The sequence below is a fragment of the Anguilla rostrata genome, chromosome 17 (assembly GCF_018555375.3).
Source record: "Anguilla rostrata isolate EN2019 chromosome 17, ASM1855537v3, whole genome shotgun sequence".
In the NCBI taxonomy this organism is placed as follows: Eukaryota; Metazoa; Chordata; class Actinopteri; order Anguilliformes; family Anguillidae; genus Anguilla; species Anguilla rostrata.
The window spans coordinates 24,400,941-24,416,404 of record NC_057949.1 but is presented as its reverse complement, the minus strand read 5'-3'; the positions used below and the strand labels follow the sequence as shown (position 1 = coordinate 24,416,404).

The 15,464-nt window shown below is 45.8% G+C and overlaps 1 long non-coding RNA gene across 1 annotated transcript in view; it reads right to left on the bottom strand.

The window, feature by feature from the left end:
* The window catches only part of LOC135243576 (uncharacterized), a 31,658-nt gene that overhangs the window by 780 nt on the left and 15,414 nt on the right, over positions 1 to 15,464 (bottom strand). The window lies entirely within an intron of this gene.

Sequence of the window (15,464 nt, the reverse complement as noted above, 5' to 3'; positions counted from 1 at the left end):
AGGCAGTGCCTCATTTGCCTACCTGGAGGAGCCTCCACTGATATATATATATATGTATATATACATATATAATAATATAAATCAGTAAAAATTATATATATATATATATATATATATATATATATATATATATATATATATATATATATATATATATATATTTATCAGTATATATACACACACACACACACAAAAATATGCATCCACAAAAACGCAAACACACAAACATGTTTACACGTAAAAAATGAACTTCCCCATCTCGTGATGGATATTATCTTTGCATGTCAAATATCACTCGCGGAGATTTGACATGCAAACGGCACGCAAAGACTACGTGGGGTTTAACGGAAAGCGGAAAACTTGCCGCACGTGAAGGACGTACGGGAATCCGACGATTGCTTTTAATCAATAATTTAGCCGGCTGCTTCTTCGCGGAGCTCTGGTTAACCGGGCATTCCTACCGGTGTTGTGAACCGGGCATTCTCACCGGTGTCGTCACCTGCCGTCGACCATGTCAGTCACAGGCTGCGGTCAGTTTCAACGGACAGATTCCGGAGACCAGCACTGGTTTCACGTCATCCTCTCCTCAGTCTACAGCAGGGCCATCCTTTTTCCTTTTTTTTTTTTTCCGAACAGCTCATTAGTGAGATGACAGAAAGTAGCCAGGAGTTTATATGCATAAAACCCTAATACTCCAGTTGGGAATGTGGGTGTTTAATGTGCAGAAAAATGCAAAATATTTTTCATGGAGGTTAAAGGTGCGATGGCTTGAGGGGATTGAAACACGAACATTTCTATGGCTGTTTTTTTTTAAATGTAATTGCAGGGATTTTATCGCCAGATTTTTCTGCATTGTAACATTGTGGGAGTAGGAGGCTATTTTTTGAACTTCCATGCGCCGAAACACAGTGTACGGTATATAAGAATAACTACAGAGTTTGTGGTCCAAGTTCTTCGGAAGCCAGAAATGCTATTGGTATTCAGGAAGACCAAAACACACACAAACACTGAGATACCGTGTTACAAAAAAGATTCAGACAAAGTAAGATGCAGCCAGGGACTGACACAATGAGTCACTCATACACAGAGTCAGGGGAAAATTACCCAGTAATAAATAAAAACTCATTACAGGCTTTAAAGATAGCATATTAAGCAATCATATTTTCCTTATGTGAAAGATGTCATTCGTTGCTGATGCTCCGCCCCCTTGTGAGGTATTCGGTTTGGACACACCCACCACAGCACACGATTTCAGCTTCACCAGATGCAGAATGGAGATAGCATACTTTGTTCTTACCCGGGTCTTCTTTCTCCTTAATGAAAACAGCTAAACAGCACACTGAAATACCTTTGTATCTCAATCGGAGATTCACAAAGTCAATTAATCATGGCGTTATCCACGCCTAAATACAACACTGACACTTCTGTCAGCCGCACTGAGAAGCAGAAATTACCCACTGATACTGTCCTGCCTTCTCACAGGAGATTAATGAGGGCTTCTCTACGTTCTTTAATGTCTTTAATATTGGCCACTGATGAGGCCGTTGTACAGACGGGTCCCCAGAGTCTCTCAGAATGATAAAGACCCAGTGAAAGTCACCTGGTCCGCCTGCAAAATGTACCCCCCCCCCCCCCAGCAGTATCCCATGAAACAGTGGTTCCATCCTGCCTGTACCACCATCTTCCTTCCTCCTCTTCCCCACTTACTCTCTCTCACTCTCCCCATCTTTATGAACCTGTCCTCTTTCATCTTTCTACCTCCTTCCCCTGCATGTCTTCCCTCCTATTTGAAGATTTGAATAAGCAATGGAAAAATACTTGGAAAATGAAAGTTTTCAGCAAAACATAGCAGCATGTATGTATATATACACACATATATATGTATACACACACACAATGCAATGATTGTGCTGAATAAAAATATAAAGACACAAATGCATCATAGACGTACACAGCTGGTATGTGGACAATATGAAAAATGCCATATCTGCTGTAAAGGTATTGTAGTTGATCCATCTCTGTCACGAACCAGACACGGTGCTGAGTCAGTTAAAAATGCCAAAAGGATGTTTGGAAGATACGGTCGTGAGTGCAGAATTAAAGTCAAAGTAGATTGAGGCAAAACTATTACATACAGAGCCTTGGGTCACATACAGAAAACTGCTTTTGTCACCTCACAATAAAAGACAGAGAAGCAGCAGGAACATGTAGAAAAATGTTTGAATCACCATGCACAAAGAAGGGCAACCAGACTTCTCCCAGCACGAAAAGAGCCATTTCTGTAAGACAGTAAAACTTATGTATTTATGTGAATGCCATGAACTATAAGCAGACTGTCTGTACTGTTGTCACATATTCTTCTTTTGAACTCAAATCCAAATACTTTAAGTATATAGAAAAAATTACAAATTTTAATCTACCGTTCCCATACTTCTGAAGGGTAAATGTGAAAGTGAACTAATCGTAAACTTCACAATAATATCAAAAAAATCTCCATCGCACAAAAGCTTTTTAATTTAAGTAGCAGGCCTACACCAGGATGTGTAGCAAAGTTATATGCACACTTACATTGCCTCACACATGCACATAAATGCATACACACGTGCTCACACAAACGCACCATTATTACCGCACACATTCCCCTCACACTGCTTGTGAAATCATATTTACATACAGGCATGCACATAATCTTGCATGGACACACACACCATGCAGACACTTCCAGTCCTGTGCAATGCAATATATTTACAGGAATAAGGGGAGGGAAAATCGGGCCCGTTCAAAGCAGTGAGGGGAAGACAGAGCCGTAATGAGATGCGGAGGAGGGGCGGGGCCACGCCGTGAAGTCACGTTACAGAGGGGAGCACTCGAGAGTCTAGACTACAGCATTACGGTAGACGAGCGAGGGTGGGGGCGTGGCCTAACTGCGGAGGCGTGTCACAGAGGACCGCCCTCGCCGGTCAGGACTATAGCATTACGGGAGACGAGCGAGGGTGGGGGCGTGGCCTAACTGCGGAGGCGTGTCACAGAGGACCGCCCTCGCCGGTCAGGACTATAGGATTACCGTAGACGGCGAGGGTGGCGCCGCGAAGTCTGCCAGGCCTTCAGCTCGGTCACATTCACGGTATTAGGAGCAATGTGTTCGGACATGCTTCCACTTGTAATCTCATTTCCGTCACACCATCATCTCCCAGTCAAGGTGGCCAATCAGAGAGAATGTACCCATAATTGAGTTGGGGCAACTCGACCTCCGTCTCAAGGCTGTTTAAATGCAAATGTTTATTTCATGAGAGAGACGGGGGGGAGAGAGAGAGAGAGAGAGAGAGAGAGAGACAGGAGAGACAGAGAGGAGACGAAGAAGAGAGAGAGAGAGACGGGGGAGGGAGAGAGAGAGAGATGGGGAGAGAGAGAGAGAGACAGGGAGAGACAGAGAGAGAGACGAAGAAAGAGAGAGAGAGAGAGATGGGGGAGAGAGAGAGAGAGAAAGTGATGGGGGAGAGAGAGAGAGAGAAAGTGATGAGGGAGAGAGAGATGGAGATGGAGAAAGAGACGGGAAGAGGGAGAGAGAGGGGGGTGAGGAGGGGGGAAGCGAGAGGGAGAGAGGGAGAGAGAGAGAGAGACGAGGGAGAGAGAGAGATGAAAAGAGAGAGCGGGGGGTGGGGGAGGAGGGGAAGCGAGAGGGAGAGAGGGAAAGAAAATCATCTTGTCAAATTAGTGTTAAAATGTAATCTCGCAGCCACACTGCAGCGCGCGTGTCGGAGCGCACGGACGTGTGTGTTTTTATGTAAACGCGTCTGTGTGTTTGCATATATGGGCGTGTGTCGGCGGAGAGCCTGTGGCGCACGTGTGTAAGTGGAAGCGGGACTGTGACAGAGATTGATCTGCGCGAGTGCCCAGGCAATATGCACAGCAGCGAAGCGGGGCCTCCAGCGTCACTTCCTCGTCGCACCTCCGGAGATAAAAGTAACGCGCGAGGCCAATTAGAAAGCACGCAGGTGCGATGCTGGCGTGATCGGTGATCGACAGCCATCGCTCAAATCTCGTGTCCAAAGTCCACCCACCGCCCCCCACCACAGCCCCAACCTTGATGGCTCTCCTTTTCAACAGGGTTTCTATTGACCACAGGAGCGTTTTGTTTTGTTTTTTTTGCTCATGTTTGTGAATATTATTAGCATTCACTGGTGCTTTGAAGAATTGTTTTCATTCCATTAACATTTAACTCTTAACTCTGACTATAAGCTCACATTTGCATGTCTATGCTATGTGTGGTGGAGCCAGTGAAAGACATTTGAATACGAAATTGCATTTGTCTTTGCATTGGAGGAAGAGAGAAATGACAACAGTGCCTGCAGGCAGAGTCAACTGCATTGCTTTACCCGCAGTCCCACTCACCCTGAAAAAATGAGTCTTGTGACTGATTCATATTCACCCAGTGCAAATGAGTCTTGTGACTGATTCATATTCACCCAGTGCAAAAGAGTCATGTGACTGATCCATACTCACCCAGTGCAAATGAGTCCTGACTAATCCATACTCATCCAGTGCAAATGAGTCATGTGACTGATCCATACTCACCCAGTGCAAATGAGTCATGTGACTGATTCCTACTCACCCAGTGCAAAAGAGTCATGTGACTGATCCATACCCACCCAGTGCAAATGAGTCATGTGACTGTTTCATACTCACTCAGAGAAAATGAGTCATGTGACTGTTTCATACTCACTCAGAGCAAATGAGTCATGTGACTGACCCATACTCACTCAGAGCAAATGAGTCCTGTGACGGAGTCATACTCACTCAGAGCAAATGAGTCCTGTGACTGAGCCATACTCACTCAGAGCAAATGAGTCCTGTGACTGATTCATACTCACTCAGAGCAAATGAGTCCTGTGACTGATTCATACTCACTCAGAGCAAATGAGTCCTGTGACTGAGTCATACTCATCCAGTGCAAATGAGTCTTGTGGCTGAGTAATACTCAACCTATTTAAACCTGGGTAATGTTACTAACAACGCAGTCAAACACCATGTGTTAAATCTAGTCACATGACTGATTACTAATACTCCCCTTGTGTGTTATACTCACCCTGACTGTTGACTGAGTCACACTCTCCCTGTGTGAGTCATACCTTATTCCCCCATGTGCGACTGAGCCCTAAAACTGTGCAACACTGGCCCCCGGTGGCAGGTCAAGGGTATGGCAGCCCAACAGTGACTGTCATGATGGGGATGGGGGGATGGGGGGATGGGGGGATGGGGTATGAGCACCAGATTCCAGTCCCATCTCTGTGGGTCTCCGTGGACGCCCTCAATGCCCAACGTGGGTCCAATCCCATAACGGGTCTATCGTAACAGTACAGGCTCGGGATTCAAGTTCTGCAGCCAGCCTGGAAGCCTCAGTGCTGTGGCTATTTGAGTGCATCAGACATGAAAATACAGAGAATAATACCATATTATGAAAAAAACAAAAATAAGTTATTATGAATAATGCAGCAGCAAAAAACACCCTTTTTATACAAGTAAGAGTCACCATTAGCTCCCATACCTGTCAGGTCCATTCGAATGGCGACCAGCCATGCAAAGCTGGTTCTGATTTTTACTGCTATTCATCTGATGTGGGGGCACTGCCTACCTCCTTCGTGCAAAATCGCCTTATGCAATCATAACAGCGGGACTTCATTTCCATGGAATCATTTTGCATACAGAATGGGGGGGGGGGGTTGGCTGACGATGGGCTGCTTTTGTTGTGATTTGAATTGATCATGAGAGGTGTGTGAAGGCTTCTGAGGACATGCAGGCACACAGGGAACACTCCGGAAAGCAGGGCTTCACACCAGACACGTGACGCCCGCTGAAACTGGCCCAGTGGTTCGTCCAGCCAATCAACGAGTCTCCCACTCTGTATCTCACTCTGTCTCTGCCTCTTTCTCTGTCCCTCACTCTGTCTCTGTCTCTGCCTCTCTCTCTGTCCCTCACTCTGTCTCTGTCTCTGCCTCTCTCTCTGTCCCTCACTCTGTCTCTGACTCTGTCTCTGACTCTGCCTCCAACTGACTCTGCCTCTGACTCAATCTGACTGACTGACTCCGTCTTCATCTCCATCTCCGACTCAGTCTCTGACTCTGCCTCTGACTCGGTCTCTGACTGACTCCGTGTCCGTCTCTGACACTGAATCTGACTCTAACTCTGACTCCGACTCTGCTTTATTGGCAGGACAACTGGACGAGCATGTATGAAATATAAAATATGCAATTGTGGCAACGCATTGGTGAATGAGTGAATATAACATTTCTTTAAATAAGTTTAGGAAAGCCAAATTACATACGCATCTAGTACCATAACAGCGAGCATCAATTTCCCTCTGTCTCTCTCTCAACATCAATATTGTACAAAATAACGAATAATAAATATATATATAGTTATTATATAATTTTCTCTTTTATAATAACTTTATACAGGAAGTGGCAGGCAGCAATATGCTGTGTTGGCAGAACAGAACATTCCCTCTCCCCTCCTGAAAGGAGGAGAAGTTTTTGATTACCGGGGAGATAGGAGGCTAGCGGGCATGTTTTGATTATTTTGGGAAAAAGAGATGTATTTCTCACATTTCGTGATGAACCGCAGCTCTGTCTCATGTTCTTTTGTTTGAGTTTGTCTGCGCAGTCCTCGCGAATAGCCTGACTGTTCCGGCACTTTCTCAGCCTCTCTGAGCGATGCTTGCTCCCTTTCATCTAGTTCTAAAAAAAACCAAGGCATTTGCTTCTTAGTGTCCTAATATTTATCACAATATTGATCTCTCTCTCTCTCTGCCCCCCCACCCCACCCCATACCCTTCAAATTTATATATGCTTCATTGGGCATGACTGTACAGAAAAACCGTATTGCCAAAGCAGCATTTGCATAAAATGTAAATCAAAACTAACAATAATACCAGCTACAAGATAACCATATTTAGTTAGTATTTTAAGAGCATGTTATACATTATTATTTAATTGAATAAAACTACAAAGAATAATGAATAATAATAACGGTTTAAGAGTGGGTGGTCTGCTGCTCTCTCCTGGCTCACCATCACACACCGGGATCCAGGAGTGATATTTACTTCAGCTCCTGTTTCTAAGTTTGGTCATGAAATTGCTTCCTTTTTGTGCAAGTATTCATCAAAATATTATCAATATTAAACCCTCAGAACCGTCTGTCCTCAGTATTAAAGACACTTTTAAGCCCGGAATGATCCCTTTCACCCCCTTACGCGTGGAATGGGCGGAGCATGAAGTGCGTTCCACCAGCCAGGCCCCTCCGTTAGCCGGAGCCCCGATCGCCCTTCCCGCCGCTCGTTCACAAAGACACGGGGACAGCCCTCAACCAACCGAAACCCTCCCTCACTGGGCGAAATTATTTGTGACCAATCGGGCGCTGCCCCGCGTGCGTCCCGCTCATGCTCGGCCCCCCGGCGTGGCCGCAGTTCGATACGGGACCGTGGGGGCGCAGCGCCTTGCTGGACGGCCCGCCCCGCCGCCGTCGACTGGCACCCTCATGACGAACGCGTCCGCCGCCCGTTACGCCACGCTGCTCTGATTCGATGTGACGCCGCCTCCTTCTCCGCGCTCATCCTCTCTTCGTCCATCGCTCCAGTTCCCACTAGCTCATTTACACATCTCTCTCTCTCTCTCTCTCTCTCTCCCGCCCTCCCTCTCTCTCTCCCCAGTCCTCCCACCCTGTTCATACGTTTCTCTCTCTCATCATCATCGCATCATCTCCCTTCATCAGTCCCCTCTGGAGATATATTTACCCAGACATGTACATCCGTGTGTGTGTCACTGTGTGAATGTGTGTGTGTGTGTGTGTATGTGTTGGTGTGTGTGTGTGCGTATGTGTGTGCGTGTGATTGATTGATTGCGGTGGATGGGTGTGATTTTATTCATTTGTACGTGGACACACCCAAATGATTAGTTATGAGAAATGGCATATATACTCATGAAGAGTAAGGAATATGTAATGCAGGACGGTTAAGAGTAAGGAATGTGTAGTGCTGGACGGTTAAGAGTAAGGAATGTGTCGTGCTGGACGGTTAAGAGTAAGGAATGTGTAGTGCAGGGGGGTTAAGTGTAAGGAATGTGTAGTGCTGGACGGTTAAGAGTAAGGAATGTGTAGTGCTGGACGGTTAAGAGTAAGGAATGTGTAGTGCAGGGGGGTTAAGAGTAAGGAATGTGTAGTGCAGGGGGGTTAAGAGTAAGGAATGTGTAGTGCAGGGGGTTAAGAGTAAGGAATGTGTAGTGCAGGGGGTTAAGAGTAAGGAATGTGTAGTGCAGGGGGGTTAAGAGTAAGGAATGTGTAGTGCAGGGGGGTTAAGAGTAAGGAATGTGTAGTGCAGGGGGGTTAAGAGTAAGGAATGTGTAGTGCAGGGGGTTAAGAGTAAGGAATGTGTAGTGCAGGGGGTTAGAGTAAGGAATGTGTAGTGCAGGGGGTTAAGAGTAAGGAATGTGTAGTGCAGGGGTAAGAGTAAGGAATGTGTAGTGCAGGGGGTTAAGAGTAAGGAATGTGTAGTGCAGGGGGGTTAAGAGTAAGGAATGTGTAGTGCAGGGGGTTAAGAGTAAGAATGTGTAGTGCAGGGGGTTAAGAGTAAGGAATGTGTAGTGCAGGGGGGTTAAGAGTAAGGAATGTGTAGTGCAGGGGGGTTAAGAGTAAGGAATGGTAGTGCAGGGGGTTAAGAGTAAGGAATGTGTAGTGCAGGGGGTTAAGAGTAAGGAATGTGTAGTGCAGGGGTTAAGAGTAAGGAATGTGTATGCAGGAGGTTAAGAGTAAGGAATGTGTAGTGCAGGGGGGTTAAGAGTAAGGAATGTGTAGTGCAGGGGGGTTAAGAGTAAGGAATGTGCAGTGCAGGGGGGTTAAGAGTAAGGAATGTGTAGTGCAGGGGGTTAAGAGTAAGGAATGTGTAGTGCAGGGGGGTTAAGAGTAAGGAATGTGCAGTGCAGGGGGGTTAAGAGTAAGGAATGTGTAGTGCAGGGGGGTTAAGAGTAAGGAATGTGTAGTGCAGGGGGGTTAAGAGTAAGGAATGTGTAGTGCAGGGGGGTTAAGGGCAAGGCCCGGGTAGCACCAGTGGCCAGGTGTAGTTCAGGTAGAAAGCGTTTCTCCAGACAGTCTATGATTCATTCAGCAGCTGATAATAACACAGAGCAGTGTGCTGTGCTGGCTGAGCCCCAGGGACTGTCACTGCTCAGATTACATCCCCATCACAGACAGAGTGCTGATAACAGCACAGCCGGCCCGCTGCTCTCCTCTCCCCTCCCCTCCAATATGTGAGGATTTGTGTTGTTTTTTTAAATGATTTTCGTGTCATCTTGCACTTCCCCTACACAGCCTTTTGAAAAGAGGACAACCACGCCATCGCACCACCTCGTCCCTCCCTCTCTCTTTCTCCCTCCCTCCCTCCCTCCCTCTCTCTCTCTCTCTCTCTCTCTCTACTGCATGCTTGTTCCCTCATCACCTCGCTCTCCCACCCTCCCTCTCCTCTTTCTATCCCCCTCTCTCTGTTCCAGCCTCCCACCTCCCATCTGTACAAGACACACTCTTGCGAACATACACAGGCACACAGGCAGACAGACACACACACACGCCTTGTCACACACACACACAACCCTCACTGTATCTCTGGCAAATATGCACACACACACACATAATACATAAACACTTGCATACACACGTGCTCTCTCTTTTCCAGTCAGTCTACGCACGAGTCAGTTTGTGTGTGCAATCGCGTTTGCGTTCTGCATTCGCATGTTTGTTCGGTTCTGCATTTGGATGCGTCCGTTTGCATTCTGTATTTGATCGGGTTTGTTTGTATTCCGATGGTACCGTGTATTTCTGGGTTTGTTTGTCACTGCCTGTGTGGGAGGAGGTTTGAGTTAGAACACATTGTGCTCCATTTCTCCAAATGACCAAATTGCCATTTTTCATTGGATAAACAGAAAAACGGATTGCGCATTAATTCTGCATATAATGTTCATAGCAATGCACCCCTAAGACATCAGACGTGGTGAATAAAAAAAATCACGTGTTCCGCTCAGAGCTCAGGTACTGCGGCAGATGGTTTGCGGGTGCAAGCTAATGCTCTGCGCTTTGTGGTTTGCGAATATGAGCTAACCTTCTGTGCTTCCTTATGAGGTAACACCACTTCGATGCTGTCACAGAAGAGACATTTAAGCATTCTTAATCTGTGTTCTGTGCGTGTACCTGGATCATCCGTACACTTGTAATGGAAGATCCTCCGATACAGGTGTCAAGCATTACTCTCTTAGCTCCCAACAGCAAGCAGCAGTGATGTGGTTAATGCTATGAGATTACCTACAGTGATTGAAATACCTCCGTGGGTTAAGACTCTTACCAGTTTTCCAGAGTTTACCAGCGATGATCTGCGTAACTCACTGAGTTTTCCAGCAATGTAAATTCTCTAGAGTTTACTAATAGCCACTGTGTGCTGAGTAACACTGAGAGTGAAACACACCTCTTGTCTAACTCGCCACGCTTCGAATGCATTCGAGTAGCCAACTAAAACAAATGTACACAAATCAACCTGTACAAACATGTAACCATTCAGCTGACATACAAACTCAATCGACATAACATTACCAATTTCAACCTGTCAACAGAGACCCAACCCATCTATGCGATATCACACAGTATATTCCTGTCCTCAACTGGCAATATATATAAATATATATATACACAGTATATGTGTGTGTGTGTGTGTGCACGCGTGTGTATGTGTGTGCATGCATGCACGCATGCATGCATGTGTGCGTTTCTGTGTGTGCGTGTACGTGCCTGCCCGTATGCATGTGTCCGTATGCATGTGTTTGTGTGTGCATGCGGGTGTGTGTGTGTGTGTGTGAACATCAGGCAGCCACAGACTTCAGGGAAGCAGGAGGCGCAATGTTGCAAAGACCATCTTAACTGGGGGGAAAACTGGACAGCAGCAGGCGAAGAATGAGATTTTAAAGCATCACACCGATTCAGAAGTAGACTTTCAGCCATTTTCCAGCGTTTCTATAGCGATGGTTGGGAGGATGCTCTAGCTGAGGATGTAATGCACAGATGTGGGGAAAAAAGGAAGTGATGGGGTTGCTATAGAAACCAAGGCATGGTTAATAGAGGGACAGTACACCTGCACAAAGAGCTGTATTTTCACTGTCCTCTCCTGGGGGAACAAGTGCCAATGTAATTCTCCTTTCCTTCGCTTCCCTTCCTCCTGCGCTCAATCACTTTTTCTCTCGCTCTCACCTTCTACTCTTAACGACAAACTTAAAGATCAGAGTGACGAGGAAAGGTTCATAAACCAACAACCGGAATTTAAGGAAGGGTGTTTCAGCCATAGTGTAGCATTCTTTACAAAGTGTCCGTCTAAACCTCTCCCTCTCTTGCGGTTTCTCTCTGCAGTGCAATCTGACATCGACATGCATGCATGCGCATGCACACACACACACACAAAATGATCACTCTTACATTCCTATTACAGTTTGAAGACCCATAGTAATTAAATGCCCATTCTAATAGTAGGTATGTGAAGCCAAAAGCGTGGTAATAACCTTGCTGAACATAATGAGTAAGTTGAATAATGATGGCCAAGTCTCTGCTTGGTGCACTAATTAAATATAATGACAGTGCCTGGTGGATGAAAGAATCAGTAATCTGTCTGCACTTTTTCCCCATTTCCTATAGGTATGGCAAACTAATAAAGCTTTTTAAATTTAATTAAATCAAATTAAGCTGATTCAATTTCCTTTAGCCACTCATATTTAAGCATTTTCATGAAGAAGTAGACACGGAGCAGGCTAGTCTTATAATATTTAAGCCTGAACAGTTCACTGCCTCCCTTTACCGTGACAACCCAACTGTAGTCAAAATATGAAGCACCTATTTTCTGCTGGGACTTCTTTCGAGAAGAGAAGCACACGCTACCTCCACCGAATGAAAAAGAGAGGGGAAGATGATCAGGGGCGCGCACTGCTGTGAAAGACCTACAGGTGCGTCTCGGAAAGTCGTCCCCGGTCAACGAGCAGCCCCCGGGCTGCTCCGTTTGTTTGGCAGCTGAAAAATAATCACATTAGCATGGCGAGCGCCTCTCCGCGAAGCTACACCTGTACGACAGCCCCCTTCGTTACGTGTGAAAAGACGACTGATCGGACGGTTCCAGCTGGGATCGAGTGCGCCGTTTCCCAGCAGTAGAGCTGCCAGCTGGTTCAGCAGTACATTCAGAGTTCAGATGGCAGCAATATAACGTTCTGATCCAGGAAAGGTCCTTTTGACCTTTCGCAGAAAACGGTGCAAATTGGGACGGCAGGTGTGCAAACTGATCCAAGATAAGCGCTATGGAGCTAATGTGCCAACCGCCTGCCTTCTCCACCAATTCCATGCTTGCTGTCCGCTGCACAGCCAATGACACGCTCCCTCGGTTTGTTTATTTATTTATTTATTCATTCCCCAGGAAGTGTGTTGTATTGCGTGACTATGAAGAGCGATATCACCTTCATTTATGCATTTATATTTAACTTTTTTCCTGAAAAAAACCCCAAAATTTTCAGTTAAGTGCGTTGCATTTCTTGACTACAGAGCGTGATATCTCCTTTCTATTAAAGTCACCGTGATGTCACTGGTCCGGCAGTCACGTGACTGGCAGAGGAACCGAGCCCTGGATCTGCGTATCTGCAGGGAGCCAGAACGTGACCTCCTGAGAACCGCCTTGCCGTGTGAGAAACGGACGACGCACGCGCTCAGCACCGCGGAGGCCGCTAACCGCGGAGAGGACTGGCTGCGAGCGCGTGGACATTACTTCTGCATTCGGGACGATCGGAGGACGTAAATAATCGCTCCCGATGTGGGCCAGGTCTCCCGATGCACGGGGAGCGAGGCTGAGAAACGCTGGGGAAACGGAGGCAGACAGAAACACATCATTGGCGACCACACTGGAGGAGGGAAAAGCTGCACAAATAACCGGGTGTGAGCACACGAGGGTCCGATGAACGTGTGAACGAATGCCTGATGAGTCACAGCATTTCAAGGAACGAATGAATGAATGAATGAATGTCCGATCAATGACCGAGTGAGTGATCGATAAATGAATGACCGATTGAGCACTGGATGTATGAATGAGAAGCTGATTAATTAATGAAAGCAAAGAAATGAATGAATGAACGAACGAACGAACGAACTAACTAACTAACTAACTAACTAACTAACTAACTAACTAACTAACTAACTAACTAACTAACTAACTAACTAACTAACTAACTAACTAACTAACTAACTAACTAACTAACTAACTAACGAACGAACGAACGAACGAACGAACGAACGAACGAACGAACGAACGAACGGAAGAACGAGGACCTTATTCATTATAACTGAGAACATCAAGAATGAGTGAATGAACGAATTACTGAAAATGAATTAAATAATTTGAACATGATTAATTCATTATTGAGGACCTGGTATAGAGGCGGCTGAATGGCTGAATGGCTGAATGAATGGGTGGAGGATGAGTGCTGTTGAATGAATGCAGGCATGACACATGCCTGGAAGGCAATGATGAATTGTTGCTGGAGGCAGAGCCAGCTAGGCAGGTGAGCGGTGCCAATGGTTCGTCTCTAATTAAAGACTAAAACCATTCAGTCACTATCAAACGGGCATTAGCAGGCAGAACAATACATTATTAAAAGCCCCAATAATTAGATATCTACATCACGTCCTTCACGACTATGTAAAAAGGAGAGACAGGTAGGAAGGAGAGGGAGAGACAGAGCGAGTGAGAGAGAGATGGAGAGAGAGAGATAATGTTTTGTAATAATCTGTCATAGTCTAGGATCTACTTTATTACAAGCTACAGAGAAATAAACTAGAACGATTAAAATAAATCCTAAACCGTAATTCTCTACCCTGACTTGTATCCCTCAAATTCACTATGTGGGCTACACCCCCACCTTCTAGACCATTGCCCGTGTCCCTCAAACCAGAACTGTTACCCCTACTACTACACCTTATTGTACTCACCCAGCCTCTTACTTCCTGAAAGAGAGAGAAATAAACTGGAACGATTCAAGTAAATCCCTAGCAGAGTACTTCTGCCCCCAAACCCACTCTATAACTCCAATTCCACAGCCTTACTAGTATCCCTCAAATACACTCTGTACCCCCAACTGTTACGACCCAGTCTAGATCAGACCATAACAGGAAGCAGGAAATGAAAGGGAAATAGGTACTGTGAATGGGCAAGAAACCCCACTCCCTTACTACCCAACCAAAAACTACCTAAAAATTTATCTAGACTAGGCAGCTTTAATCCCAGAACTTCGGGACAGTTAATCTGTATGCTGAGTCTGAACAGCGTACCCCCACAGAGATTTAGAATCACACCCTTTAGAGTCACCTTCAAAAAATAATACAGGAAACATAACAACGAAAAATACCAAAATGTTGTCCAGCTGGACAGATATCGTAATCCAGCTGGGAACACCCTAACTACGTAACTACCATACGGGGAAAAGAGGGTCCAGGCGAGAGTCAAGGTCGATCTGAACAAACGTGTGAAATCCACCGGGCCATCAAACTCGATGGGCTAGGACAAGAATTTGAGTCGAAGAGAACGAAATGGTGATCAAACACATAAAAATCCACTCCAGCCAACAAACTAGAAGGGCTGGAACAAAATAACAAAAGGTGAACAAAATAGCGCACAAAACTCAGTGAAGAGACCGAGGAACCAGAATCACAGAGCAAATCCAAAGAGCAAGCGTCCGCCAAGTGAACGGCACGCCACACCCTTTTTCACGCTGAGAGTAACCGGAGATGGAAAAGGCTAATCTGAGGACGAACCGAAAGAAAATCAGACACACGCGAAGCAGAGATAAACAAATGCAAACACAAACCTTACGTACGAGGTTATAACACCAACTAGGCGCTCACTAACGTCCCTCAAACCAGACGCGTTACCACTACTACTACACCTCATTGAACTCACTCACAAATACACAGTGTCTTACTAACACACACGCGCACATGCGCACACGCACACACGCGCGCAGTGCTAATTTAAATTTCCTCTTCACATTCCATCCCTCCGGTAATGCCTCATAAAGGTAATTCTGGAGCCCGAAGATTCCCCTGCCCCCTCACCACAGGGGAACAGACACTTCCATGAGAACCGCCCACAAAAATCCTCAGACTCTCTCCAAGGGGGGCCAAAATCCATTGGATCAGGAGCGCCATCAGAAAGGTAATATGCAATTTATGACAGTATTTAAATACAGTATTATACTCACTAAATACTACAAAGTGTACAGCTAAATAGCATCCACTCGTGTGACGTGTAACACATCCTTAAAAGTCTACAGGAAAAAATCCTCTCAGAACAGGTGTGCTGGTTGAGGATCTGTCTGTATTCTAACCTTGTCCATTACGAGCTGAAAGGCTAA